The 25415-nt window shown below is 36.1% G+C and overlaps 1 protein-coding gene and 1 long non-coding RNA gene across 10 annotated transcripts in view; one reads left to right on the forward strand and one right to left on the reverse strand.

The window, feature by feature from the left end:
* TENM2 (teneurin transmembrane protein 2) overlaps window positions 1–25415 on the reverse strand; it is a 2391334-nt gene that overhangs the window by 1180783 nt on the left and 1185136 nt on the right. The gene's annotated exons all lie outside the window — the stretch shown is intronic.
* Window positions 1–25415, forward strand: part of LOC109503243 — a 94404-nt gene that overhangs the window by 42514 nt on the left and 26475 nt on the right. For 3 of the 5 annotated variants that reach the window (XR_006587148.1, XR_006587147.1, XR_006587149.1), the window contains exons 4-5: window positions 1456–1592; window positions 23276–23376. This is a non-coding gene — a long non-coding RNA (uncharacterized LOC109503243). Of the gene's footprint in view, window positions 1–990; window positions 1167–1455; window positions 1593–10672; window positions 11136–23275; window positions 23377–25415 lie in introns of those variants that run through there. The other 2 variants (XR_006587144.1, XR_002744978.2) reach the window with 2 other exon arrangements.

Here is a 25415-nt window from a genome sequence, read left to right on the forward strand (position 1 = left end):
AGTATCAGAATCTATTTCAGGAATTCTGCTCCTCTATGCATTTGTGGTGGTTGTGGATTATTAAGACCTTTAGTTAGGGCTGCTTATACAAATTATGGCCTGTTGGAGGTATCTTGCCAACCAAGGTATTCCTTCAGACATCCCGTATGTATTATTTCCACACCTCTAATGAGATCCCTATCTGCACTTTCATTAGTGCTCAGTGCCAGATAAATGTTGAATACACCCAGGGAATGCATGCAGTCAAGGCTGTCTTATCACAACTTCAATGTCAATTGCTAAGGAAATGCAAAATGGTTACATGGCTCACTATCTACTTGCATGTAGTTATTTGTTTCTTGTGCTCTGCTCCCATTTCACTAGATCCCTGGTGTGTCATGGAAAAGAAAAGGTGTCTTATCGGTATCTAATAACCTAAGGGTTACTGAAAACTGACCACCATGTTGCTAAATCATTCCACCCACAGCTCTCAACAGCAGGAAATCATGATTCTCCTAATAGACTTATAATATACAGACACAATTTACTTTCATAAAACTGCAGGGGAATAGCTCTAGTTGGCTTTCATGTGAGAAAATTCATGATCATCAATAATTTATTTCAAAGATTCATTAAAACTCAATGTATTTATAGCCCTCTAACTACAGTAAAGCAGGATTAGAAACTGTCAGTGGGGGAAATATTATTCATATCACTTAACATGTATTAAAATACATTGTATAGAAATCTATTTTTTTCCCTTCAGAGTGTAGGTCATTTAGTCCTCTCCAAGGGAAAAAAATTGATAGAGAAGAAGAAATTTTCAGAATTGAACACAGACATGAAGATTATAAGTTATGGATAAATAAGGTCTTAAATATTCCCCTTAGTTACCCGCTAGTGTTTCTTCTCACAGAACTCAGTTATCTCACTTTGATTCTGACAACTCTTTTATTGGCTTCTGTGTTCCTGACCCTAATTTCATAAATTGACTCCTGTTTACTCTTTTAGTTTAGTGTTTAGGCTTATGAAATCATGTATCTGACCTGGGGACTTCAACTCCAGCCTTGAACCAGCCCACTTCTAGACTGCCTAAATTATTAATCTCAACTTGAAGGTTCATGTCAAGGCCTACCACCCAGGAACCATTACTGATCCTGACTTTGGCAAGAGAGAGATCTGAGATGGTAATATAAATTACCTCTGATTAGCATTTAAAACTATAAGAAAACTTGAGATCACTCCAGTAGTGAGTTCAAGAAAGAATGGTAGGAGAAGATGGTATAACATGAGTATAGACTGTTCTTAGAAAGATCTTCCATAAAGCAGACAAATGAAGGGTGGGTAGCAAGATAGGAATGTGAGACACAGAGTGTTTTGGTTTTTTTAAATATATTAAAATAACAGTATGTTTGCATGTTTGAAAGTACTTATGGATGAATGAATGAATACTGTAAGTCCTATTTATGCTTCCAGAGAGAAGGCACAGCCTTCAGAAGATTATTAGAGTCTCAATTTGAGGACTAATTCCCTAAAGAGACATGAAAAATTCAACTATGACTTCAAACATGACTGCCCTCAGGATGTATGTTGGTGGAGCATTAACTGAGGAGGTAAGCATTTGTGATTTATTTTTGTCTTTTATGGTAATGAAATATTAATTTCTTTATGTATAAAATTCATTCAGAACCTTTAGTTATTCTGATTTCAGATATGCTTACAACTTTGTGTGTGTGGCGGGGGGAGTCTTTAAAGTGAAACCTATCATGACATTGACCTAAAACTTTACACATTATACATACACAGATAGTTTTGGTAGCACCAATCAAAATTTGATGTTGCTCCCACCTTCTATTTTTGTAATTGACATTATATTCAATTTATGTTTTGTTTCCACTTGATACCACAACCAGAAAAAAAAATCTGGCTGTACAACTGTGATTAGGGCAGTAGCCATATTGGTCTTGAGTGAACACACATGTTGCTGCCAGTACAATTTCTGTAAGCACAGATTCCTAACCTGCAAATTATAGGGTTAACTGCAGAGCAATGATAGTTTGAGGTTCCCAGCCAGTGCCTCTTCCATTCACCTTATCAACACCTAAAATCTCAGCATTGGTAAGGAAGCCCCTGGTATGAAATTCAAGATTCTTCCCGATGCAGGGGTCCTCTCCACCACCCTTTGGATATAGCTAGTTAGTATCTGCTTGCAAATATCTAAAGATAGTAGCTCATTCTTATAGGAACGTCTGGTTTCAGTATTTAAAAACAGTTCTGAATATTTCAAAATTGTAATTTACATTAGCATATAATCTCTCCCCCTAAAATGCCCCTAGTTTGATTCTGTGGAGACATACAGAATTAGAGTCCTTCAGCCATGACATATGAAGACACATACCAAATTCCCTTTACATCTTTCATTTTTTACAGGCTAAATACATGCCTTGCCCGCTATATCTGTTTTTCAGATGGCAAGGATCTCAGATCCTTTATCATCCTGTTACTTTCTCTTGATATTTACATTTCCTACTGAACTTCTCCACAACCAGATTTGGGTTTCATTTCCACAGCAAAAGAGACAAAAAGTAGACACCAAATAAAGCCTGGGAATGCCAACTCCAAGGAGATTCCAAGCTGTTTTGCCGAGAGCAAGTCTCATCACTTATAGTGTCCGTGATCTCCAAAAGCAAAAAAGTAAATGTTAGGGTGAAAGACTAGAACTACACCAGGTAAAGGTGGAAGAATACTATTCTTGACCTCCATCTCTATTCCCATCCATTCTTATGTGGATGGCATTTCTCTCCCCTTAAGGATTACCTACCCAGACCTCACAACTTTTCTCAGACAATGAAAGTCCTTAAGTGACTCTTAGTTAACAAAAATGCTCTTATTCCATAACTAAAATGGCCAGTCTAAGACACTAGTTAAAACTAATTCATTTAAAGTTCATTTAATCGCTACCTTTGTCCTCCCTGTCAGCCCTGCTTTGAGCCCAAACTCCATGTTTGTGGGGAAGAGCTATGGTGCCCCACATTTCTGTTTACTGCTTTGTATTTCTCCTCACTCCTAGTTCCTCTGCCTTGATTTCTGACCTTTCCAAATTTGTAGCAGAAAAGCCAAGAAGGGGCAAAAGGTATAGGGTACAAAAGAGCTTATTGGACTAGTACTGATATAACCTGGCCTTGGAGTCCTTTGGTCATGAAAGATGTTTGATGCCTGGCTGCTCAAGGATTTCCTCCCACACCTGCTGCCATTCTGAGGACAACCAGACCCCTCGGGGAGGTAAATGTCTCCATTGGCTGCTACTAGGCATGGCCCTTAGTCTTCATCTCCCAGTGCATCTTCAGTCTCTTTTTCCTGTGTCTGTCTTGTCTTCAAAGAGGCTTCCTTTAGGAAAGTTTCTCCCACAAAGCCTATGGGGAACACTTACACATCTTTTCCTTCAGTAGAATCCGGGAGCATAGGCCATTCTCAAAGCAGTCCCTCTCCTTGCTCCCAAATCTTAGCCTTCCATGTTCTCTCATTTCCTCCTCCCCAGGAATAGTCGCACCAGCATACACTGTGCTTATGAGATAGGAGGGGATGTGGGTCAATAATTCTCTGAAGACTATCTCTGTTGACTTGAGGGGAGAGACCTACTCCTCACCCTTTCTTAAGACCCTGCAAACCCCTCCATAAACTCTCACCCTCTATGCCCAGCTCCTCCTTCAGGTTCTGCAGTCACTTTGATAGAAAGGGTGGTGGTCATGTCTGGGTGGCATGTCTGAGTTCCTAGACACCTCTTTTGCAAGTTTGTTTGTTTGAGCTAGTATCATATGTTGCAGTGGAAGTAACTGGGGCCCGAGATGGAACAGGGACAGCCAGAGTCCTGATGTACTTCCCTGCTACACTTACAAACTGCAAATAATCAGCAGTGAAGCCGCAAAACATTGTTCTTATTTTAAATATATTAAACAAGTGTCTTAAATGAAGACCTTAAAAACAAAAAAGCTTCAAATCATAACATTTAGTAAAACAATGGTAATAAATACAAGTGATTTATAGAACCTGAGATCAGTCAACAAAATTTTTCTCCTAAAATGATCACTTAAGTGTCTCAAGAAATCAAATTATCAAAACATCACTCAAAAGCTTGAAAGCAATAGTATTTATGGGTTGCTTTTCTAAAGAGAGGAAAATGGCAAAATCTGCAAAATGGTTAGCTAAAATGTTCCTCAAAATGCAATGCAAAAATGTCCTTGCAAGAACTGAAGAAAACAATAAAAACAATAAGTCTTTAAATGTATTCCTTTCACTAATTTTTTTTTTTTTTTTTTTGGAAAATAGAAACTAAGGATTCATACAATCTGGTTTCCAAACCAGACTCAGATCAGGGGAGAAATATTTTGTTGAAATGCAGTTGAGGATCCCAAAGCAAAATGGAATTTAAATGGCAAAGTATATTCAGTGTGGGAGGGCCTGCCAGGTCTCACTTAACATCTTCATTAATGGTCCAGACCAGAGAAATAAACAGCAAGTTAATTAAACCTACAGGTAGTCTTAAATCAGTATGAGGGGCAAATACTGGTGAGAGATAATAAGGAGGCTTTAGAGGTTACAAACAGAGCAGCAAATAAAAAAAGAATTTGAGAAAGCGCATATATTTAACAGAATAAGGCCCCTGGAAAACAGGACGGCTTAAACCATATTCAACTGATTATGCAAACAATTAAATAAATCCTAGATTCACTGCCTCAGGAAAATAATCACCAACCTTATTTGGCATTCCCACTCAGAGATATAAAAGAATAGATGGGGGAGAAAAACTTTATAGAAAGATACCTCAATTCTGGAAAAAAAAAACCTGCTTATGTCTAAATGTAATGTAAGAATTCAAAACACGGATGCTTCATTGATATAATTTGAGAATCCATGATACAACTTAAATAGAGAAGAAATTAATATTACCATTTGAATGTAATAATTATTTTATTGGTCTACAGAGTAGAAAAATTAAGATTTTGAAGGGTATAATTTGTTTATAAATAAACTATCTTGTTAATGCTTAACAATTATTCAAAACAAAGCAAATGAGTCACAATAAACATGAAATAAAGCCGGGTGTAGTCCAAACTCCATGCACTTGTTGAGCTTTCTCTCTTTCCAGCCTTATTTGTGTGATCCTTACAACAACCTCCAGGCTTGGCTCTGCCTGTGGCCTTGTGCTTGCTCTTCCCTCTCCCTACGACACTCCACCTCTCAGACCTTCCCCTAGCTGGTGTCAGGTGAGATGTTTTCTCCTCAGAGAGCCTTTTCTGACCATCACACTTAAAGCTGATCTTCTACCAAGTCAGTATCGTATTTTCACCTTGCTTAAGTTTCTTGGCAGGACATACCACTTTTTAAAACTATCCTATAAGCAGTTCATTATTTGCTTGCTTACTTTCTATCTCCCCTTTTCCTCCCCTTGAATATAAACCCTGTGATGGCAATCTCTTCATCTCCTTCACTACTGTGCCCTCAAAAATAGCTCCTTCCATATATGATCACTGAATAAATGAACATATATAACCAGGCTGATAGGTCATAGATTGCAAAAATATTACCAAGAGTAGAAGAAGTAGATGCAACATAGAAAATGGTGGTAGATGATATGATTATCCATGTGTCCCAGCAAGGAGTCTGAATTTAGATTAAAGTTTTAAAGAGGCAGATGCATTAAAACAAATTCTTCAGCATGGTTAAATTGCCAACTCTATAATTATGTATTTGGTGATATTAGCCTCAAATAATGAAATTTTGAGGATCACTCATCTGATAGCATCAAACCAGTGTGTATATTTACTCATGAAAATTCATATGAAGTTAACTACCATGTAGTGACTTCCAGTTTTCTTTTTTTTTTTCCAATAGAGTGGAATTAATGTGTGCAACCTAATGAAATATGCTGCAATTAAAGAACTACTATGCATAGTAATATCTCTGCATGTATATGTTTCAAATAAAGTAGAGTCTGTGGTGACATTTCAGGAAAGGAAAGAATGAAAAACAAAATTAAATTGCTATTAGACTTCAAATTACAGTTAGGCACTTGAACGCAAAGTCAATCTATGAAAAGCTGATTGTTTAACATGCCCCACCCATCCTAAAACATTATAGTATGGATGTAGGTTTGTTGTATATTCATTAGGAAATATTACTTGGGCCATAAACCAAGAAATGTAAGAGCACTTTCATTTATAACAGAAAATCACCCACACAAAGGTTTTTAACTTACTCTAGAAGAGTATTTTCCCTTTTGAGGAGGAATTTTGGAGCCTTAGAAGAGAGTACTAAATCCTGCTGCAGCAAGGGTCCCTGTGACCCTACGATGTGACTAGAGTAGTCAACCTCAAATCAAATGAAGTAGATTAAATAACCAACCCCTGGCTTTCAGCCTCAAAGGGATTTGGAAATTAATCAACACAGTTAAAGAGCATTTTGGAACAAATACTGGAGGAAAATAATAATAATTCAAATGCATTTTTCTTGACCACTGTTGTGAAACAATTTAACTCTGAAAATAATATCACACCTGCCTCTCTCTTCACTGTTTTTCTTCCTTACTGTCAGAATAAGTTCCATATTAGGGTATCCATCCAGGATGATCAATTGTCCCATCATCTAATTATTTTTTTTTAAGTTTATTTATTTATTTTGAGAGAGAGAGAGAGAGAGAGAGAGAGATAAAGAGTGGGGGAGAGGCAGAGAGCAGGAAAGAGAGAATTGCAAGCAAGATCTGCACTAACAGCTTGACTTGGGTCTTGAATCCACAAACCATGAGATTATGACCTGAGTCGATATCAAGAATCAGACGCTTAACCGACAGCCACCCAGACACACCCCCTCCCCATCACCTAATTCTAACATATCTAAGTGAAATGAACCTCTGAAAGAATGAACTAGTTTTTTGCTGCTGAACCCTCAAGATTGAGTGAGGCAGCAAGAGTCATTGATTTGGAGGCATGAGGGTTGGTCTGGGGAATAGGAAACCACATAGAAATAGCCAACATTATTTTCCCATTTCCTGGTATGGTCAAAAACTTCTCTAGTCTTCCCCATGGAGTTCAGAGAAGGTTTCCCTCATTTCCCTGTACTTTCTCCCAAGATGCATAAAGCTTCTACCTATGGTACCCAACTCCAGTATTGTATTTTATCAAGGGGTTACTTTGAGACAATGGCAAGTATCTATTTTCATGATAATTGTAAGGATTTAGGAAAGTTAAGGTACATGTATATTCAGAAAGACATGCATATGAACTTAATGAATACACATGAAAAACTGATTCATCCAAGAGATCTTCCTCTTGTTTCTTTCAATCTTTGTTTTATTTAAAGTGGAAAAAATCATCAAACTATAAGTTCTACAACATGATATAAAAACTTTATGTTGTAGCACATTTATTATGTCTAAAAAAAACCCAAACCTCATAGCCAACCCCCAAAAATGTATGGAGTTACAAATGTTGAATGACAGTTAGGTGTTTGCTAAAAACAAAAATGTTTCTTGTAATGAGTATCAATGTTACCCAGAATAATATGGTTAAGTTACTTATGTTTCTATGCTTACCTTCTTTCGAATGATGCAATTTTAAAAGTTTCACTGTCATCTCTTTTTAGTATTAGGAAGGAAAAGTCTGTAATATATTTTCATATAAAAGACAGGAATAAAAACTATAAAAATCACCATGAAATAAACTAAAACTGACTAGCTGGCTTTCACTTTTTAAACTGTACCTTCAACAAAAACAAATATCAAGTAAAATTGCAAGCATCTTTCAAAGGTTAGTCATCAGTGTCGAAGACAACAATCAGCTTGTCATAATTAACTTTATAACTAGGAAAGGTGAACACTAGAGACAACATGATGTCCGCATCTACAGCTTAAAAGATAAAACTCAAGTGGATGAAAATTGAACATGGGCCAACCTGCATTATTCTATTCACCTTGTATAAATCAAGTACGCAGAATGCCTGTACATCAGCAGTGTTGTGTGTTAGTTCTGTTTTATTGGACTGAATGCATTATTTCATGAAGTGAACTTTCTCAAAAAATAGCAAGTATAAAGAGATGTGAATTATATATGTGCTTCAGCACAATATACTATTGACTTTAAGTTTAATGCTGTTCCTGCAAATATTACTAACCTGCATCCCAGCCCTTTGATCTAATACTTGTCAGTCAGGAATGTGACACTGAGAAAATTATTCCAGCAAGCAAGCCTAGATGCTTTCTACTTTTAACTTCTGTCTCTCACTGAAGTTTTCCCATTGCCTTGCCTACACAGCCCTACTTGCTATGGCTTCCAATAATTACACCTCAATTTTTTGAGCTCAAAAATAAAGGAATTCAGGTGAGAACTTTATCTGTAAGAGCCTTGTATTCACCATGGAGAAACTTTAAAAAAAATAGACATAAGATGGCACGATATAAAGGTGACAAAATCTTTCAGCTGAGTTCAAAATAAAGTATGTAAATAGCTCTGTAACACCCCACAATTTCTACAAATATGAAATACAAAAGGGAAAACAAGAATAAAATAACCACAGGTCCAATGAAGATAGACCATGCAGCCCTGGAGTGAGGGGGGAGGAGGTGGATGGGGAGAGGAATCCGATTCAACTTTTTTTCCCCCACAATTCAGGAATAGTTCTCTTGGCCACGTATTTATTAAAACTCCTTACCCAGTCTGCTTATAAACAATTTGAGAACTCATACACTACAATATTCATAGCCATGTTCAAGAAGTGACCTTCTGAGCTGACTTTATTATGAGCTATAAAAAGTGCTAGCTAATAAAACACAAGGGCATTTAGTTGATTTCCAAGACTTTACTTTCTAGGCTTCTCACCCCCTTCACAAAAGCTCTCCCACTAATGATCAGAGCTGTTTTGTGAACCACCCTTGACAATACAGAAACCCAAAAGCAAAGGCAGCAAAAATACATCCCACTGAATCCTAAAGACATTTATTCAACCTGAATTATAATGCGAGACTTACAAATTGTGCCACTAAGCATCTCTATTGTGCCTTACTTGTTGTTCAATTACGTTCATGCAGGTTTTTTTTTTTTTTTGGTGGTTTTACCCTTGGGTTTGTATTCTACAAAAGCTCATAAAATTCTTGAAATTAGCTATACCTGTAATCTTATAATATTCCCCAGACTGTGAATGAAATTGTACTTATTCACTTAAAATTAATATCCTTTTCTTGATTCTCCGTGGAATTCTGACAAAACATGGAATTTAATGCTCACGTACCTAGCTGTTTTAATGCAACAGTCATGGCTATCTATCGCCTAACTGTGGCAAAGCAAGATTAGAAAACGTCCTACTGCTCACAGCGTGAACCTGTACTCAGGTCATTTTAGCAGGAAGAGAAACTGAACAATTCACAAGCTTTTCAAGAATTCAAAACAGGAATAAAAAGAAAAAGGGGGAGGAAGAAACCTTTCCAATCCTATTAAAATAAAATCCATTCATTTTATTCTTAAGTTTGATTATACATATCTTTGAGGTTGTCCTATTTTGGAACCAACTACTGACTCAAGTACTCAGATGACTGCATGTTTACTAACTGAAGTCATGTCATTTGGGAACACAGTGCTGCCATTTCTCGAGGAAAGCCAAAATAGCTAGATTTTTTTTTTTTTAATATGAAACTTCTAACATTAAAATTCTCTTTACATTTGGCTTAAATGAAAGCTAGCCTCAACTGCATTATTAAACTGGAAAACAAATAGTCTCTGGTACTTGTGATGAATGTTTATAGAGAGAAGAGATCTTGCATCCTGGCCATAAGCACGATTGAGTAGAATTTTGCCCTTTGATTAGGTCTCAGTCTTCCTACCTTCAAAGTGAAGCTTTTATTAGACTCTGGACCAGCCACTCAAAAGATCTGGAAACCACATGTTCTCAGGTCCCATTCCAGTTCTACAGAATCAAAATTGCCAGAAGCAATACTTTAAGGAAGCTCCCTAAGCAAGGCCGGGAAGTGGTTAGGCAGACTTCGAGATGAACGCGGATTAAAGCCCTTCAGCTCTAAGGAACAATAACATTGTAAGGAACATCTGCAGAAAGTTACTTCCTGGCCAACAGGAATGAGGGTAGGGGAGGAGTGGTCAATAAAGTGTGTCTGGCAGGCATCAACACTGTTTAAACATAGGATAAGGTTGCCACCAATTTGTGCAGAGAATCTCCCTTCCCTTCTCAGGAGTCTCCTACCCCCTGCTGGTACTACCCAGAATTTTTCACTTCCCTGCTATGTTCCTGTTACTATAGAGACAGAAGCCAGTAAAAGCAGCAATGGTGCAAACACCAGAGCTGGCTCCTGAGAGTGAGGAAAGAAGGAGAAAGGTCAGAACAAAGAGGCCAGCAAATGGGAGTTAAGAGGAAAACAACAAATCCTTATAGGGCAGAGTCCATAAACACATATGTCTACAGGGGCTAAGCAAGTAATAAAAATGAAGCTGGGTAAATGGAAAAAAAGGGTGTGGGACAGGAGCATGTGACCCATCTAAGAGGGTTACCAGTCAATTGCATTTATGTGGGAATAACAGCCCGGGGCTGCCATATCTACCCATTTTATCAAGAAAAGCCAGAACCTCAATTTTATCTGAAATTCTTAACATTTAAGTTTTTATAACTAATTAAGATAATTTTTAAAATCCACCAGCCAAACTCACCCTTGGCCTGCATCACTACCCAAGGAGATATGTGAACTGTGAGAAGGCAACCAGTGGAGAGGGAAAGAGCCCAGGAAGGAAAAACATGATGTACAACAGCTGAAAAGAAATTACCCAACAAAGGACCAGGGGATTTTAATCGTTTGATCAACTCCTGACAATTGGAGATTTGACATGTTTGTTTTTAAGAAGTCACTAACTCTTTTTGCCCGAATCAGAGGAACATTCATGTGGCTGTTAGTCATTCTGAACTTGGTAAGGACCTGAAGCACAGGCTGAAGGGTAGGTCCCAGGTATCAGTGACTGAGGTATTTAGCAAGGTCCAGCAGGACTCTAACAGCACCCACTGCACCTTCCTTATAAGTGGGAACTATTATGTGACCGAATTATATGTTTCATTTTTTTTCACCTGTGGAAGATGGTTGTGAAGATAATAAAGTAACATTCACTGAGTACCAAGTGTTGAGTCTGCAAGGGTTGTGAGCAGTGGATAAATGTCAGCCATTATGAACATCTCAATCATCCCTGACAAGTCCAGGAGGAAGGAATTAATGTAATCTTGATTTTAGAGATGAGGAAAGAGATTTAGAGAGATTACTAAATGACTTGCCCATGTACCTAGGAAGCAGTGAATCAGGTTTTGAGGCTTCTAATCACTAGTCTACACTATGAGCACCAAGTGTAGAATGCAGTAGAGAAAGGGCTAGCGTCCAACACACTGGAGTAGGTAAGCTACTCTCTTCTACTCTTCCAAAATATTTCAGATAAACCAAAACATTGATTATAGTGTATCTACTGATTCACTGGAGCACAAAAGAGACTGTTTAAAAATTCTAGTAGCTCTTTATTATATTTTATGAAGAAAATGATATCCTTGCTGTATTTATGACTGTTAGAATTCGCAAGGCCAAGGGTCTGTACTATTAGATGGGAAATCAGGGAAGAACAAAGTATTTCAGTTCAGCATCCTACACTTGGAAGTGACAATGCAACAAAGAGATGTATTCATTGGGGAGCTCATCCTATGATTGCAAATATAAGCCATACAATTAAAATGACCTGGCTGGCTTGGGTACAAAGACTAAAATGAAACACAACTCTGCTTAACTGATGAAATTAGACTGCTGAGTTACAATTTTTCATGTCCTGCTATTTAAAAAATCAAGTAATATTTTTCAAAGCTTCGATGGTAACATGGAAAAACCCAATACAATGCAAACAGAGATTCAAAGAATTTTAGACCTGAAAGGGTCCTTATAAATAATTTCATATAATTCTTTCATCTAGTAAGTTAGGAAATTTAGATCTGGAAAGTATGACAATATAAGCCTCAAATCACATTGCCTCATTGGTTGTAGAACTTAGCTTGGGAGAGATGCTATTGACTAACTCATAGATAAGATCAACTTAGAGTCTTCTGTTACTTTAATAAGGGGGCCCGCTAAATTTGATTTCATTTGCTAAGGAAAAAAAAATACATGAAAGAAAAAGTTAATAAATATGATGACTTCCTACATGTATTTGCTATTTATACATTTATATTATTTGACAGATATAATATATTGAGTTCTCAGACATAAGAAAAATGAAACATCTGCCTACAGAAGTTGGCAAAAGAAATTTAGAAAAGAAACAATAGCAAAACACATGAAACCAAAGGGATACATTTTTTTCACTTAGATTGGCAAAGAGTAAAAACATGATAAAAACATTTTTGGTGAAGACACAGGTCAATTAACACAAAACAGACTGTTGATAATTCTGTGGAAAGAATTTTCACAATGTGTTTCAAAATATATAATGTGTATGCATACCCTCAGATTGATTAGGTCTAATACTAGGGATTTATTTTTAAGAAAACAATTTGAGAGTTGATCAAAAGTATGTGAACAAGGATTTTCATTTTAATGTGTCTCATAAAAAATTAGAAACAACTGAAATGTCATATTAATAAAATAAGTTATAGTATATTAAGCTTATGACATTATTATACCAGCATATTGCTCTGTATTCATGGGCATGATGGTTAAGTTCTTATAACTGAGAGGGCAAAAAAAAAAGTTTAAAATATAAATACATGATGCCTTTTATGTAAAATTTTACAGGTATAAATAACAAGATGTCTGGGACAATATGTACCAATTAATATTGATAATTTTTGGATATAAGATTTTGAATGATTTGTATATTCTTCTCTATATCTTACTGAATTATTTAAGTCAAATTTAAATGACGACGCATTATAGTCAGGAAAGAAAAAAACAATAAATATAGTTTGATTTTGATTTTTTCTAAAGTAAAAGTACTTAAAACACACACACACACACACACACACACACACACGCATACACACATGCAAAACAAAAAGGGGCACAAGATGATCTATACCATTACCATAGACTTTCCAAGTAACTTCTAACATTTACCATTTTTGAAAAAGCAAGCAGAATTATCTGTGATCCTAACATAATTCTGCATCTAAAGTAAATGCTAATAGAGACCTAAGTACCTCCAGGACTTTAAAGAGAGGATATTTGAATTCAAATAGAGATTTTATTACTATCTAGCTAGGTAAACCAGACTCAGCCAGTGAACATTCCCTAGACCTCATTTTCTAAAACATTAAATAAAAAATGTGAACCCTATGACCCCTGAAGGTATTTATACCAATAATAATAATAATAATAATCCCCAAAACTTGAAAATACAAAATAATTTCTTAGTAGTAATTCATATCCCCTGAAAACGTCCCCCAACCCCTGTCTGAATGCAACTCTCGATTATAGAAGATAAAGTCATATTTCAAAGTTCTTAAGTGGAGCTATGGACATTATTTGAAATTCTTCCAGAAGTCCTTGAAGAGACCCTTAAGAACGAAACAACATATAAACTCCTACTTGGGTGGTCTCATGCCAATGATAAAGATTAAAAAGTGATATCTGTTCTTCTGCTTCCTGAGGGCTTTACTAGGATCCTAGATATAATCACACTGTCACAAAAATGTTGACTAATCTAAAAAAACCAGCAATGGGCTCTGCTTCAAGTAGCTCATTCACTATGTTACTGCCATTCTCCAAAAAAATCTCGTTTAGAACTGATGAGAACAGAGCTTGCACTTTAAGCTTGAAGATCACTTGGTGTAGGGTTTTCCTGAAAGTGGAAGCTTTTCGCCTACACACATTTGTAGGGCAAAAGACACACATTTCAGGATACCCACATATCTTGTTTCAAACACAGCACTCAGGTCCTACCTCCAAAAGTCTATATAGTAAGCATTGGGAATTGGAAGAAAATTACCTAACATCCAAAAACCCTAGCTGCTTTTGGAGGGCCAGGAAGTGTGTGGCATTGAAGAGAGCATATTTAACATTGAAAGAGATCAGAAGTCATAAATTCATTAGCATACTTTTGGCCACAGAGATGATGGTAACAGTTATAATAAAATTGCAAGTACAAGAGTGATGATAAACAGTAACTGACATTCAGCTTCAGAGTCAGAAACACAAGAGAGCACAGCAGAAACTGGATACCTGAGGAATACATGTTGGCTAAAGGGGAAAGTTTCAACTTGACACTGAAGATTATCTATCATCAGGTGGAAATGCCAGCCTTGTGTTGTCCACAGGTTTTTTTTTTTTCTTTCGTTTTCTTTTCTTTTCTTTTTTTTCATGAGAAGCTGCAAATGTAATTGTTCTGAACAAGTCTAATTTATTCTTACATGCCAACAACCAATTTTTAAATACTATACAGACCAACACTGCATTGGAAAAAAATAAAACAGTGTTGTGGGTGAGATTTGGCCTGTGGGCTACTACCAGAGAATAACCACTCAGATAAAGAATACACAATCTGGTGGGAAATTATATTCAAAATAGCAACAAAAGTAAAATATCTTCAAATAAATACATATATATACATATATATACATATATATATATATATACATATATATACATATATATATATATATATCTCAACTTGTTTGGTTGGCTTCATGGGCAAGATGACAGTGGAGAAAAAGAAGGAAAAATAGGATAAGGATGAAACTAATTTAGAGGAAAAGGTAAACATAACCAAAGGTTATGAAAGCCTTTGCCTTTTTTATTATTATTTTAATATAAAGATTCAACTGAGCTGAAGGATTATCTTACAGCAGGTACTATTCTCGGTATTTTATCTATGTTTTCATATTTAATTCTAATGATAATGTGGTAACAATACTATTCTTCCTTTATAGATGTGGAAATGAGGATAGTAGACATTAATCAATCTATAATCCCACAGCACATAGCTGCAATTGAAGCCCATTAATGTCTGACTACAAAACCAAATTTTCTACCAGGACTATGTCAGGCTAGAAAGTAAGAGTAAGTAAGCTGGACTTATAGACTAGAGCTTCCCTGTCCAAGAAGGTAGTCACTAGCCACATATGTCTGCGGAGCACATAAAATACAGCTAATGTGACTAAGGAACTTAGCTGCCAATTTCATTCAAGTTTAATTAGTTTATAACTAATGTTTTTAAAAATGAAACTGAATTCAGTTATTAAAAAAAAACTTTTAATTACGTGATGAACAAAGCGGGTTTGGCAATCTACCTTTTTAACCATGAACTTTATAAACAGCAAATGTAAGTCAAGTATTTCTGATGAACATTTGCCATCAGAATCAAGATATACTCTAAGTGGAAAATAGAACTGGACATAGGATGTAAAAAGGAATTTGACATATTTTTTAATTTTTGTATTGACTACATATTGCAATGGGGATACCTTGGACATACAGGGTTAAACAAATACATTATTAAAATTAACTTTATCTGGTTTGTTTTGTTTTGTTTTGTTTTAGCTTGTTTATAATGTGGCCATGAGAATATATGTGGCTTATATTATAATTCTGTTGGACTGCACAGACCAAATCAATGTTTCTCAACCTTGGCTGTATATTAGAATCCACTATAAGCTGGATATGAATATCAATGTCCAGTCTGATTGGATTAGTTTAGAGTGGGACCTGAGCACTCACATTTTTAAACATGCCCAGTGCTTCTAATGTGCCTCCAGGATTGAGGTGCCATAGTGAAGTGATCAAACTTCACTGTGTAGATCGGGCGGTGGTGGGGGCCGGGGGAGGAGAGGCTGAAAGCTTTTCAAAGAGGAAGTAGTGGAATGATTTCAGCTATTATAGAAAGGTTAATCTGGGAGTCCTGGATGGAAGAGTGTATGCATGGATGTCCCTGCATGGTATAGTCCCTTACCTGTCAGCCACATCTTCACCATTGTCCCTCTGGCTCACTAGCATCCAGTCACAATGATTTCTTACAGCCCCTTGAAATAGCCACACTAGTACCACCTTACAATTTTCATATTTGCTGTTGCCTCTGCCTACAAAGCTCATAGCACAGATCCTTATGTGGATAGCTCTGGTCTGTTGCCCATGTTTTCCTGCCCAAACCTGACTCTATAATATCCAGTAGTCTGGCCAGCCCTGACGCTTACTCTCACTCCCATCTCTGTTTTATTTTCTTCATACTCCTGACACCTTCTGACAACCTCTTGTTTATTATTTACCTTAGGTATCTCCCACTAGAATGGGAGCTCCAGAAGAGACTTGTGTCTTTGAGCCACTCTCCCACCCAGCAAATAGGGGGACCTCAGTAACTATTCAATGAATAAAAGAATGCACATATAGTATTTAACAACAAATTATAACCATGGAGGTTTAATTTTCAAGTAGTCTACCAAGTTTTTAAGATACCTTTTTTCAAAATCTTACAGCTAATGACTAAAACTGAGGGGAAATAATTAGAATACTGATTAATATTCAATTCTGGTAAATCTCTGTTCTTAAGGCTAATTTGATTGCTGGTTCATTTATTTGAATAACCTATTACCTCAGTTAGAAATGTGGATATATTAAAGTTTAAATTAAATGTGCTTTCCTTGAGTGAAATGCAGGACTTGTGAATTTTTTTTTTAATTCCAATGCATAAATATGTATTTGTTTGCTAACGGTATTTCCCATTAGCAAGCCTTCATGAGTAATTTGCTTTTAGAATTGTTGACCACAGGATAATTCACTAAGGGAATTATGTTTTCCATCCCAAAAGAAGAACAGAAAAATGCAGCTAAAGCTACACTTGTAGACATATGCTAATATGTGGCTCATTTGCTTCCTGATAATAATTTGAAGACCTCTGTGTTGCAATTTCTATTTTGGACGTATAAGGTGCATTCTCATTCTCTTGGGGTGCATAACAGTGAAAAGATAACAGTGGGTGGCTTTCAAAAGAGACTTTTTTAATTCACTAACTCTGATTCTATTGTCATTCTGGTCAACAATGTAAGAGTAAATAGCCATCATATAGGGATATAGGGGGAAAATAACATTTTTATTGGATGCATGTTACCTTTAAAAATCATCTACACTTTTACACTCACACAGTCAGTTCATAGTACTAATATCACATCTAATTTCTCTGAATCTCAAGAGACATTCAAAGAACGCTGTGATGGTTTGTGTCCACAAAAACCAATAAAAGAATTACATTCATCCAGGTATGTGCCTTTCTCATCTGTGACAGGTATATGTGAGTAATACTCTTCACATATATAACCAAGCATAATTCAAAATATTACTAATGTAAGTTAATACCCTCCATTTCATTTTAACTACTTCAGAATGCCATGCATTAAGACACAGTAAGCTGAAAATTGCTAATAAAGTTTAGTTGCAAGGTGGTGTAAGAATTCCTGTCATTGTCCTTGGATTGAACCCAGTAGTGAAGAATGTTAGAATTATTATTACTCATCTATCACTGGCCAGAGTCTCAGAGGCTAAAATTCTCTGAAGGGAGATGGAACATTAAAGAGGGCCAGTATGTAGAAAGTATTAGAGGATGTGATAAGTATATCATAATTCCAAGGAAAATGCTTTCCTGTGGCTACATGATGTCTTGGAATAGTATCAACAAATATTAGAGTAAACAGATTTGTACTTTTGTCTTTACTAATTTAATGCACTTTTGAACCTTCATTAAAAGCCTTCATACTGAAATGAACAAAATATATTAATACTCCAAATGCCTATGTAGCCACTAGAGTGAGGATTCCAAAGCCAAAGCCCTCCAGGAGAGTCATGTAAATTAGGGAAGGGGGGGACAGAAGAGAACAATGAGTAATGGAAGGATTGAGGCTACTGGATGGTACATGTCTCAGGTGACGGGAGAAGGTAAGTATTCAGCCTGTTATTGCCACCAAGGTCCAGTTTTACCAAATCTCCTAATTTTTCAGAAGACTTTGAGAATTTACATTTTTATCTTTCGAATTTTAGAAGCGACTAATACCCACTTTCATAAAGACACAATGTGAATTGAACAGCCAGATTTCTCAAATAAGTCTACAAGACATTCAGTCTTTTTGAATTCCAGATAAACAATGAATCTTTTGGCATAAGAATGTCCTGAGGATCACGAGGCATACTTATACCAAAAATGATTGGTTGTTTACTCTAATATTCTAATTTACTATTGTGTCTGGCAATCACATGTGTGAAGCAAATTTGCAAGACAGATTCATCACTTGGGCCGCACCAAAGTTGCAAAATAAATCCTGCCTTGTTGAAAGGCAATGGCCACTTCATTTGGGTATTCAATTCAAACCACCTCGTTGGAGTCTGTTATTCAACTGCTGTGTTTCTGTTTCTTTGGGGTCTTATTTTAACAAATGGGTATCAAGCTTCCTCAGATGCAAGGAACTCCCCTTCATTCTGAAAATAGATCCACAGAGTTAAGTACACTAATTACGTGCTATGTATCAGGTCTTGTTCTAAGTGCTTTATACACATTAAGTTACTTCACTCTCTCGTTTCTATGAATTGTTGGTACTCTGATTATTCTCGTTTTCCAGATGAACTACTGAGGCACAGAGAAGTTAAGTATCTTGCACAGGGTCATGAAGCTAGTAGATGGCAGAATCAGAATTCTAATCCAGATGTTCTGGCCCTAGAGCCTGAGTATCTACTCCATAATCTTTCAAGAAAAAAAAATCAATGGACAGGAACCTCTCAAAGATAGGCAACTCTAGGAAAAATAGCCATCAGCTTAATAGAAAGCTGAGCCAGAGAAATTTGATTCAGGTGTATATTCATGAACAAAGATTTCCCAGACCCCAAAGGGCAACATATGGTATAATCTGTGCTGCCATTTGTATGTGAAGACAAAAAAAAATGTTCTTTCTTTCAAAAAAAATTACTTTTTTTAAAAAAAAGTAGAATAACATGAAGGTGAGACTATAGCCTCACAGTCAGAGGAGTAAAGTATGGCACTGGCTTTATGAGTCGTTCTGTGAATTTTATGTTCTGTGCATTCCACAAAGTAACGGGAAATTAAATTAACACAGTTCTTTATAGCATTTTAAATTTTTACCACAATTAATTTCCTGTACTACTGTATTTTCATTCTGCAGCAATCATTTGAGTAAATTTAACTGAGAGATATAAATCCTTCCCCCAAATCAAAGAAAAAGTCATTCTTTCCTGACTCCCACATGAAAACTCACCTGCCTACCTTATTTCACGTGAAAGGTTATGGGGCATAGGCCACGTTTGCACTTTAAAGTAGAAGAAAGTTTAGGTATTCTTTTAAGGGTGCTCTCTATCCCTTTAATACCTCTTTCAAAAAAGACCTCTTTATGCAGCGAATAAGATATATATAAACTTTCATCTTTTTCTTGGGTGCTTCCCTAGAAGTCAGCCATTAGCAAACTTTGGTAAACAGGGAAGCAATTCACCTTGCCTCAAACTTAAACCAACAAACACCCACATCTCCAAAACGAAGACTCAATCACTTCCTAAAGAGGGCTCTTACAACCCATCTGGTCTACACTCCTTATTTTTCAGGTAATAAATTGAGGTCCAAAGGAATGAAATGACTGATATAACTTGTTTCTCCCATTTTGGAAAGGTTCGTTAAGATTTCCTTTCTTCTACCTAGTGGGCACCCTTTGCTCATAGTCCTACAACAGGGACAGCTTGGGCAGACCAAGCACAGATATACACAGGTCCTGCACATTTGCAAATCTCTTTCCTCGGCTACAGAATGAGAGAAGAGGAAAAAGTATTGACAAGTTTCATTCTAGCTTTCTTACTACTCTGTAACTTCCAAAATGATTTCCAGTCACTTGAGGCATCAGGCATATAGAATGTTGACTTCTAAAAGGTGCCTTGGGGCACAGAGCACAGTTTTTCCTACACCCAATGTTGACTACCTACTCACAGATACATTATGTTCCAGAAGTGTTTGTGAGTAAAATCTTACTTGGAATAATTTTCCCATAGAGGATGTATTATATGTGGTTACATGACAGAATGGGCCAGAAGATAAAGAACTTTAATACTAGGTGACTATTCCTTATTCAGAGTACAGGGCCAAATCTAGGTAAAGTTTAGAAATAGGGAAAATCTTTTTATACTCTCCCATATTTGATTTTTCTTCCTCCATTTCTCATCATTCACTCCCTAGCCTCTCCCCTGACCTATGCCATCTCCCATCTTCAAAGCTCTAGAATTCGGTAAATTACCTACTAGCTCTTGGCCTTACACGCAATTCTTTTTTCGTTTTCTTTTTCTTTTATCCTTAAGAAGAAGCCTTGTTAAATTAGTTTACTCTGGATTTGAGGACTTGAGAACTCCAAAATCATCATGCAAGTAGTCTAAATTTGTCGAACCTGTGCTATTTGTTTCTTCCACAAAAAAGCCCAAATTGCTCGGCAGGATCTTTCACAATCTCTCCACAACCAAACATACCAGCCCATTTTGATACACACTCAGTGATCTAACCAAAGCAAATAGGTAGCCAGTCATGTTCTTCTTTGACCTCACCTACATTGATTTCTCCACATGCCCTTTCCCATCAGAAAAACATCCATCAGGATTGTTGAATCACCACTCCTTTTTGGAGACTCACCCCAACCCCACTAAGTGGCAGAAAATGAATGCTGAGTGAATAAGTGGATGGGTGGATGGATGGATGGATGAATGGATGAATACATAAGAGAGAATACCCCTTAATCTAACCCTGTGATTCATGGGACTTAGTCAAGGTAAATCAAAGGGAAGAGAAAAACAGGAAGAAAATAGTAAGGCAGAGCTTGTAGTTAATGTACTGACTAGGCTTCAGAAGGATCTACTTTGGACAAGCTTTTTAAACCCTTCATTTCCATACAACCACATTAGATTACAAAACATTTCACTTGTATTATCTCATTTGATTTTAACAAGCCTCTGAGGCAGCCAGGAAAGGTATTATTTGTCTTATTTTACACACGTGAGGATTGAAGCTACAAGAATGCATTAATTTTTTTCTCAAGAGCAACTAAGTTGTGCATAATCTCCCAGACTTCTATCTCATGGTTGCCCTCTTTAAAACTTCACATCATCCGTAAAGTTTCTTTCACTTTTCTTTGCCTTAGACACTCTATTTTCCCCAAAGTATTTCCACAGCAATGAGTGTGAATAGAGACACAGAGATGAGATTGATGCAGAAATCTCATGTCCTCACATGTTATTTGCAATATTATACATGTAGACACACAAATGAGTGTTTACTGGCATGCTTCCCTACGATGAAAGTCTTTATTTCACATGAATTACTGTTCTTGGTAGAGGCAAAGAGATACATCAAATACATTATGATGATAATGAACTTTCATTAATTTCTTCATGCAGTGACTCAAAAAACGATGTCTGGTTTGTGTTATATATTATTTTAAATGTATTTTTCTTACTTTTATATTAAATATATATATTTAAGCGGGATTTAAAAAAATACAGGTGAGATGGCTTTTCAGGTATCAAGTTCTCTGATAATTAGCTTTATTGTTGTCGGTAGTGCTAGGTTGAGCACCTCCTCTTTGTTTTGGGTAGAATGCTGAAACACTAAAATGAATTTATCTTACTCTTGGAGTAACAAGAATTGTAATATATTATTTCAGTGGAAATTGACTGAACAAGCCTTCTTATATGCAGTGTAGCTCATTTAATGTTAATGAAGGTGATTGAGTGTTTTTTATACCTTTAATCTACTCGCACTTTTTAAAATTAAGAATGCGTTATGAAGAAGATTAAGAAACTTAAAAGACTATTCGATGTTATTTTCTATGAACAATTTTGCTTTTTGTATAAGATAAACACCGGATAATCATATGTTGATTAGCTGTTAAGGGTCTCTCCCACATTTTCGATTTTCCTAGGCCCTTTATCCTACTTTTATTGACATTGACTTGTTGCCATGTTCAACAGGTTAGCATGCCAGTTAAGACAGGAATGTTACTTTCACAAGTTCAACAGATTCCAGGGGAAAAGGCTTCTAGACTGCTGTAGTAACCCAAAATACCACAAATTTTCTGCATGTACTCATATGATTGAAAATAAATTTTAAAATTTTACACTAGGAAATTCACAATATAAAGTTTTAGCAATTATGAAGTTTAATCTCTCTTAGATCTTTGCTCAAATACAGAAATTCAGCTAATATAAATGTTTCTGATTAAAAATATATATTAAAATTGCTGCTAATATATAAAATCAGAAGCTTGCAACTTTAGAGTTGGGCCTCTAATTCAGGGGTTGGCAAAACAGAATCCACAGGCTATCACCTGTTATTGTAAGGGAAGTTTTCTGGAACATTCCCATCCATTTATATGTCATCTGTGGCTGCTTTCATACTATCTTGGCAGAGTTGAGTAGTTAACTGTGATAAAGACCTCATGGTCCATAAAGCCTAAAATATTTATTTACTCTTTTTGTATGTATAGGGAAACTGAGGCCAGGAAAGAATGACTTCCCTGAGGTTGCACAGACTATTTTTGAAGTTTTATTAGAAATATATTCTCAAAAAAAAAATAAGCCCTGATATTCATCACAAAAGACAGTATAGAAGCCTGGGCTTCTGAAATGAAACAGAACTGATTTTAAGTTTAGGGACCACTAGTAAGTAGCTATAAGGCCTTAAGTATTACCTAATCCCTCTGTAGTAAACAGTCATTTTTACCCAGAATCCATTCACACTTTCCTTCTTCTTCTTGGAATCCCAGTTGTGTTCACTTATCACCTTCCCATTGTAATCAAAGAAAGGGGAAAAGAGAGCTGACTCCACCTCCAAGTTCAGGCATGAACTCTGATTTGTATAAACTTATCATAGTAACCCCTTCCCTTTTACCAGTGATTGGTACAGGAATGGGCATGAGACTTGGAACGGCCAATGGGATTTGAATGAAGGCTTGCTATAGAGGTTTCATGGAGAATTCTTCCCTTCTCCAGAGACTAAAAAGGAGCTAGTTGCTCTTTCTACCCTGGACATAAACAAGAAAGTTATTTTGCTTCAGTCAGTCTTGGCATCTCTTTTCTAAGCATTAGGGAAAATAGTCCAAGGTTAATGCTGATGCAGAGATTAGGACAGATTGAGAATGACAAAAAGAGTAAGATAGAACTCTAACCAGAACCTGCCTGAGTCTGCTATATCTGGTCAATTACCAGTTACATAAGACAAAATGTCCTTAATGCTTTTACCAATTTCAGTCATACCATTCCTTACAGCCAGAAGCATCGCTCCTCTACATTTCAGGATAAGAATATATCTATCTCACAGTGCTGCCCTGAGGATTACATGAAATAATATATCAAGTATCTCGCATACAGTAAGTATTCAATCAATGTTAGTTACTATTATTGATATCCATGAATATTGATTTCCATGGCACAAAATGTCTAGAAAATGAACATAGTTACTAATATTTTATAAAATATGGGCTATGAATCCAATGTTTATAAATACACTATACATAATATACATATAGTACATATAGTAATACAGTAAATAGTATATAACTTCCCTAATGCAATATAAATAATTATATTGCAGGGTTTCCAGATAAGTAACTCATATTTCCCTTGGTGTTCTTCAGCTTTATGGCCAAAGGAGCACAAGAATACTGGATTAGAAATTTGTCATAATTAACCTAGTTGGAATATATTTTTTTCATCTCAGTAGACAGGAAAAATCCCACAAGTATAATATTCAAGATGAAGAATTTTTGCTTGTAATAAGACCAGAAGGGAAAGATACCTACCACTCAATCAAAATCTCTGAAGGAAATACTCATAACGTATATATTTGCTACCTCACAGGGTCAAGGTTGGGGGAGGAGAGAGTGACAAGAAGCTGGGGGACTTCAATTTGGGGCATGAGTAGGTATCTGGATCTAAGGCATCACTGTCAGGCAGCTAACTGATATCCTGAATAAATACCCATTACAAATAATCTCTTGGAATTGTGGTATCACCAAATGCTATTTTCTCATTAGGTAGTAATTGGGTACGCTTTGGAGTCAATAAAAGTGTCTTGCTCTCATAGGGGTAATCTATTGTGACCTCATTAGGATAAGTGATGATATTACTAAGAATTGAAACCTCTTCCTTTTCCCATCTTCCCAGAACAGTTACAATAACCAGGAGAGAGTTTATAGCCATAGCAAGTGAATTCACTTGGGTTCCAGGGCATAAGTTTCATCAGACAAGAATTGGCTCAGGTTTATCAATATTTCATTCAACCCAACATTTAGAATAAAAACTATTCTTGCCAGTATAAACTCAATTTAGGTGATTTTTACTTTATCTAAATCATCAAAAATTGTTTTTTTTAAAAATGTTGGTCCCATCTCCTTTATAACACACTCAAAAACAGAAATAAAACAGACTATCATGAGACATGGCATTGGTCAATGGACTAACAGAGTGTACTAATGATTCTACACAGAAAGAAAGCAGGCAGGAGGTTTCCATCTCTTCCCTTACTGGAGCTCTCCTCGCTTTGTATGCCTCTGAGGATTATTCAGGGCAGAAAACAGAAAAGCAAATTGGTACAAGAGACAGGAAAAGAAATGCCTTTAGTATGTTTGGAGTTAATACCATGATGACTCTACATTACGGACTAGTAAATTAACGATAGTCTATTTAAATCCAAGGTGGGGGGGGGGGACTCACATCTTGTCTTTCTAGCATAATGACTTGATTTAGACACTTGGACCATTCTTACCATGAACAGTCCTTGTGAAATGAAAAGATGCCGAACAAATGAACAGACAACAATTTGTAAATACTTTATAAAAGTCATGTATTATGAACTAACAAATGTACAAGAGATGGGTAAGAATTTTTTCTATTTCATTTTATAAATAATTCAGGACCGTCCAGTATTCCTGGCAAGTATATGAATATATAGTAAAACGTACCACAAAATATATTCTTATGCTCTGATAATGAAGTTCCATATGCTCTTTGCACAAATGCCTATGTTTAAAAAGTGATTTCCAGGCTGGAACCTCAGCCAAACACCTGCATGCTAAAATATCACTGTGCAAATAATTTTTACTACACCTACTTAAATCTAAAAATGATCGTAAATGTTCCCCTCTGCGAAGATAGAACTAGAAAGAGTTACTGCATTCCCCATACTTCCATCACATTTTAGAAGAGCATAGTATTTTGAGGGAAAAAAATCATTTTTATTTCAGCCACTGAAATAACCAAAAATATTTAGATTTTTCAAAATATTAACAGGAAACCAGTAAGATAAATGAATCCATTCATTCTTACATTCACTAATTAAAGATATTTATTGAGAGCCTAGTATGTGCTAGAAAAACATTTAAACCACCTACACGCTTTATATATAAAC

The sequence above is a fragment of the Felis catus genome, chromosome A1, assembly GCF_018350175.1.
Source record: "Felis catus isolate Fca126 chromosome A1, F.catus_Fca126_mat1.0, whole genome shotgun sequence".
NCBI lineage: Eukaryota > Metazoa > Chordata > Mammalia > Carnivora > Felidae > Felis > Felis catus.